Genomic DNA, 6412 nt, shown 5'->3' on the forward strand with positions numbered 1-6412 from the left:
TTTTGTTTTTATATGCATTTATTTATTTAGTTAGTTAGTTAGTTATTTACCTTTCCTTATTTTTTGCTTGTTTCCCGCAATGCATATTATAAAATAATATTATTAAATTGTAAATAATATTAAATATTATTTTATAAATATTATTTTATGTCAATAATATTAACATTGACATTCTTAATATTTTTTTTCTTAATAAAGACGGCAACAAAAATTTCTATATTTTTTTATTATTAAATATTTATTATTTATTACTTTTCATCTGAAATATTATACTTTTGGAGCTTTTATTACCAAATATTGATAAATGCTAGGGCTGGGTAAAAAATATCGATATCTCTATATTAATCGATTCTCTTTTTTATGGAACAATATCGATTCTTAAATCCCAAGAATCGATTAGTCTAGCCTGTTTTCAGTTAATGGACGGAACATTGAAGGGCACTTCCCATCCAATAATCCAATAAATCGCAATAAGCATTGTGCTTTGGTGCTTTTAATATGAAACAAAGTCTCCGGTTTCAATTTATGTCCATTGCATTGCAGTATTCAAACAATAAATGCCGTTTTGGCGCTGTTTAATGTGGAGTGACAGATGGCTGTAGCGCCTCAGTTCAACAGACGCAGCAGCGCGAGGCGCACAGGAACTGATCATCTCCACCACATTAATACCAGTTTCAGCACAAAACAAACATGACTAAACATCCGAAGGTAAGTTAAAAGAAAGAGTACAACTTTACAATCCGTATCCTGTCTCATGTAATCACTCATTCAGTGTTTCAGCGACTTTATGATTTTAAAAACTGTGTAATTTTAACAGTTGTATGCTATAGCTTACAAATCAGTCAGTTTTAACCTTCAATATTATAGTAATGTAGTACCAAATGCATTTACAGCATTAGTTGAGAGATTTTTTTTCCTTGAGAAAATTTGGCATGTACTGTACCTGATATATATCCAAAATAATCGATATTGAATCGAATCGAATCGGTAATCGAATCGAAAGCTTGTGAATGAGAATCGAATCGAATTGTGAAATTTGTGTCAAAACCCAGTCCTAATGAATGCAATTAGTAAGATTACTTGATTTGCATATCATGCAGGGAGGTCAAGTATACAATGGTCGTCGTTTGACATTCCTTGTACAAACACACACACACCCACACACACATACAGTGCCGCCCACTAATATTGGCACCCTTGGTAAATATGAGCAAAGGCGGCTGTGAAAATAAATCTGCATAATTTATGTTTTTGATCTTTCATTCAATAAATTCACAAAATTCTAACCTATCATTGAAGTAAAACAATTGAAAGTGGGAAGAAAATCTCATGATGAAATGTTTTTCTCCAATGCATGTTGGCCACAATTATTGGCACCCTAAGAAATTCGTAAAGTAAGAGTAAAATATCTCTGAAGTATATTCCCATTCATATTTAATTTTTTTAGCACACCAGGGTTACTAGGAGCATGAAATTGTCCAGCCATGACTTCCTGTTCCACAGGATTATACATATGAGGAACACAAAGGCCAAATTCTCTTAATCATCCATCACAAGGAGTAATACCAAAGAATATATTTCTGATGCGCAGAACAAGATTGTTGAGCTTCACAAAATAGAAAGTGGCTGTAGGAAAAGAGCTAAAGCATTAAAAATCCACATTTCCACCATCAGGGCAATAATTAAGAGGTTCCAATCAACTAAAGATGTTACAAATCTGCCTGGAAGAGGACGTGTGTCTATATCGTCCTAATGCACAGTGAGGAGGAGCGTTTGAGTGGCCAAAGACTCTCCAAGGATCACAGCTGGAGAATTGCAGAGATTAGTTGAGTCTTAGGGTAAGAAAGTCTAAAAAATATCAAACAGCCCCTACATGGGTAAAGTCGTGGCCTAATGGTTAGAGAGTCGGACTCGTAACCCAAAGGTTGCGGGTTCGAGTCTCGTACCGGCAGGGATTGTAGGTGGGGGGAGTGAATGTACAGCGCTCTCTTCCACCTTCAATACCACGACTGAGGTGCCCTTGAGCAAGGCACCGAACGCCCAACTGCTCCCCGGGCGCCGCAGCAAAAAATGGCTGCCCACTGCTCCGGGTGTGTGTTCACAGTGTGTGTGTGTTCACTGCTGTGTGTGTGCACTTTGGATGGGATAAATGCAGAGCACTAATTCTGAGTATTCCGAGTCACCATACTTGGCCACATGTCACTTCACTTCACTTCACTTCACTTCACTTCACTTCACTTCATCACCACATGTCGTTCAAATGGGTTTCAAGAAAAAAACTCCTGGCTCATCCAAAAACAAACTCTAGCAGCATATTCAGTTGTCAGACATGACTGGAACTTCAAATGGGACTGACTTCTATGGTCAGATGAAACATAAAAAAGAGCTTTTTGGCAGCAAACCCACCAGATGGGATTGGTGCAAACAGGGATAAAAAGTACCCCATGTCCACGTTTAAATATACTTCTGGATCTATAATGTTGTGGGCCTGTTTTTCTGCCGGAGGTCCTAGACGTCTTGTTCAGATACATGGCATCATGGATTCTATCAAATACCAACAGATAAAAAATCTAAACCTGACTGCCTCTGTAAGAAATCTGATAATGGACCATGTTTGGATCTTCCATCAAGACAATGATCCAAAACAAACATAAAATTAACACAGAATGTGTCACTGAGCACAAAATGAAGCTTCTGCCATAGCTGTCTCAGTTCCCTGACCTGAACCCTGTAGAAAATTAGTGGAATGGACTAAAGAGAAGAAGCACCAACATGGAGCTGGTAATCTGAAGGATCTGGAGAGATTCCGGATGAAGCAATGGTCTCTGATCTCTTGTCAAGTGTTCTTCAAACTCATCAGGCATTATAGGAGAAAACTCAGAACTGTTATCTTGGGAAAAGGACGTTGCAATAATTGGGTGCCAATAACTGTGGCTAACGTGAACTAAAGAAAAACATTTATTTCATAATGTGAGTTTCCCCCACTTTCCATTGTTTTACTTCAATGAAAGTTTAGAATCTTGTAAATTTTTTGAATGAAAGATCAAAAGGATAAACAATGCAGATTTATTTTCACAGCCGCCTTTGCTCATATTTACCAAGGTGCCAATATTAGTGTATATATATGAGTAGGAGTGGCTAATGGAGAATTCCAGTTGTACCGAAAGTTGAATTAAAGTGCGGATGTGTGATTTTTAGCAGAGTTCTGCACTGTTGCTTCGTGACCTCCTGCCTTGAGGACATGTCAGACAGCTCCTGCACCCAACAACCCCTCACCTTGTCACACCAGAGTAACATCTCCTCTCTACACCTGTCTCTACTCGGCGGGCTGAAGGTTATGGAAGCGCGCATGACTGTTGAGCTCCATGCGCTGATTGACTGGAGGCGAGAGAAGTGACTCCTCAGCACTTCAGAGACTGTGGATACCCCGGAGAGAGGTGCAGAACTCTGGCCCGCTGGTCTAGCAAACGCAGACCCCGGCCATGGGAGTAATTATCAGCTTTGTCAGATCCCTCCGAGCCCTTCTCTCCTCTTTTTTCTCTCTCTCTCTCTTTATCTCTTTCTTCCTCCCATCCTCCTCTCGCCCTGTCAAGTTTAAGTGGGGCCCATCGCTGTGAAAAAACGCCGGCCCCTACAGGTGAGATTGGACGGGAGGGTGGAGGGATGCGGTAGAGGAGGAGAGGAAGCCCGTGCTCAGTCAATTGAAAAGCTGTCAGAGTGCGAGCGAGCCCCTGGAAGGAGAGTCGACGAGATAAGACGAGGTTCTCATCTGCCAGCTGAGCTCGAGCGAGGTCAAGGCAACGGCGCTCTAATCTAGTTAATTTTAGACCCTCGGTTCGGAAAACATGTCGAGCCGAACTCTGAGCTGATAAAGCCTCGTGACCTACGTGTTATATCAAGTTTGATTTTGTGTTTTGTGTTCTTCTCTAGCTATTACTTGTTTATCTCGCTTTCTCAAGCATTCAGACGGTAATCCGAGTTGGAGTCGCGGCTCGCAGAGATTTCCATAGTGCGGTAATTCCAAAGTCTTGTTTTCTCTTATCAACGAGAGCTGATTGGAAATAATGAATGAGCGAGCGGAATCTAAACCTCGGTGCGGTCTTTGGTATCCACCAATTTTCAGCTCGTGCGGCTCCTTAGCATCAGAATAATGAGCTTGTCTCTTCAAGTTACGAGCACATGCTCCTACACACAGAATGTGTTTTAAGCTAATTTAATCTTTTGTAGTTGCTTTTTTCTTTGCATTTAATTTCCATGTTTTTGAATTGCGCTTTGTGCGTTTCCGCCTCGGAAAGGTTTCTGAAGTCGCGCTTTGTTCTGTAGCACTCTGCTTCGTTAAGGAGATTACAAATAATAGACGAAATTCTGGTAATTAACATTTAATCTTTAAGCGTGGTGGTGTTATTTATTTACAGATGTGAAATGAGGAAATGAGCGTCCCTTAAACAGGCACGGCTTGTGCTCTTCAAAGCAGAGCAGTTCGTAAGCAGCTCAGCTAATATTTTTGTTAAAGACCTCACCTTCAATTTGGTTCATTTCAGTTCAGCCCGGGTTTGAGCAAGCCAATTTTCTTCTTCAGACTGCTTTAATAAACCCTCTGCTCTATCAGAAGCCTTTGCCGTTCCTGATAAAGGCAGTTTATTTTAAATTAAAGGAGAGTTTCTTATCTGCCGGAGCAAAGAATGTGACTACAGTAGTCGTTCTTCCATTCGCGGGGTAATTAAAACAAAAAACGGTTTCGGCGGCTGATGAAAAATATGGGATCTGATACGTGGCGGCCCTCTAACGTGTGCAGATGTGCTATTGATGGAAGTTTATTTCCTTCGCCCTTCTCCTTTTGGCCACGTCTGGTTTTCCCCGAACGACGATAAGACGTACAACCCTGCGTATCTTTACTCTGCATCAGAATGATGGCAATTCTTGATGATTTAATTGAACTTGCAAGTGAAACCTAAGCCAGATTGAGCCTTTAAATCGCCTTTCAATTAAGCAGGATGTCAGTCGATCGTCTGAAAGTTGCAGTGAAGCTGGAGGTGGATGCGTGGATTCACTTTGCTTAATCAGTCCAGTGATATTCGACATGACACCTGACTAGCCAAGCTTTCCTCAGCTTGACGGCCAAAGTAATTAGCTTGATTGGATAAATCGCACTATAAAGCCTTGTTTTGTTGGTTTAGGATATGTTTTGAACAAAGATACAGTACTTTTCCACAAACATTATCCATTTTATCAGTCAAGCCATCAGTAGTCGATACATTTTTTTTGTGGTGTGAAGCCGAAGTAGCTCACTCTTTTAAATTTAAAATTTAATGGTATTGCTTTAGATATGTTCACATTGAATGCACCATACATTATTAGAGCTATTTGACCTGTTGTGTGAATAACTTGATTGGGTAATAGAAATAATAAAAATGAAAGCTAATTGTTTTTTTAATTTTTTTTTTGATTGTTTTAGATTATGCTTTTTAGTAAAGGGGTAGTTGCACAAATAAATACATTATTTTTGTATACAGTTTTGTTTTATTGGTTTAGAGTATGTACTGAATATACATTATCAGAGTCAGTCATTTAACATTTTAACAAAAGCAGAATGATTGCATGCTATTAGTTTGGTGTGACGTTGTTAGAACTATTGTAAATTTGTCTGTTAGTTTGACTATATAAATCTAAAATTTGTACTTTTTTAATAAATTATTTTAGTTTGATTTATTTATTTTATTACATGATCTGATTCTGTAATTGTAATAATCAGTTCTACAATAGCTGTTTCTTTGTGCATTATTAGTTTGATGTGAGAACTAGTTAGTCAATCTTTTGTTAACTTGACAACCAGATTGATTAGCTAGATGGATAAATCTCTTTATTAAACCTTTTGTGGTTGCTGTTTTGTTTTATTAGTTTAAAATGCATTTTGATTGGCACATACATTATCCAAACCCAAACTTGCATTAAAAAAATTGACAATAGCTTTCAAATTGACTCTGAGGATGATTAGAATGATTGGGTATATTGCTCTATACACGCTCATTTTTGGCTTTTAGTACAAATTTCTTGCACAGATCTCAGCGCATTTATTATCTGAGTCAATAATCGTCATTTAAACAGTAATTTCAACAATGGCCGTTCGGATTCGCGTTATTAGTTTGAGTGAAGGTGTTTGTCTGAAGTGAGGATGAATGACAGGTTATTTGTGGCTCATTTTTGCCTGCAGGGTCTACTGTACAGATGTACCGAGGAGTTTGTTGGGTCTGTTCACCCCCTCCACCTCCTTCCCGCTCGCTGGGTTATTTATCATAGTTGTTCTAGTCACTGCCACTCTTGACACTGGCGTTATTAATGAATATCCACTCTGCCGGTAATTCAGTTTAACCTGTCTCCCCGTATTCATTCATTCTACTAAACCATCCACAGG

The 6412-nt window shown here is 39.0% G+C and overlaps 1 protein-coding gene across 3 annotated transcripts in view; it reads left to right on the forward strand.

Annotated features, from left to right (window-relative positions):
• LOC107671869 (MICOS complex subunit mic25a-like) overlaps positions 1-6412 on the forward strand; it is a 98238-nt gene that overhangs the window by 59296 nt on the left and 32530 nt on the right. The gene's annotated exons all lie outside the window — the stretch shown is intronic.

Source organism: Sinocyclocheilus anshuiensis, unplaced genomic scaffold (genome assembly GCF_001515605.1).
Source record: "Sinocyclocheilus anshuiensis isolate Anshui unplaced genomic scaffold, SAMN03320099.WGS_v1.1 scaffold1089, whole genome shotgun sequence".
NCBI classification, from domain to species: domain Eukaryota; kingdom Metazoa; phylum Chordata; class Actinopteri; order Cypriniformes; family Cyprinidae; genus Sinocyclocheilus; species Sinocyclocheilus anshuiensis.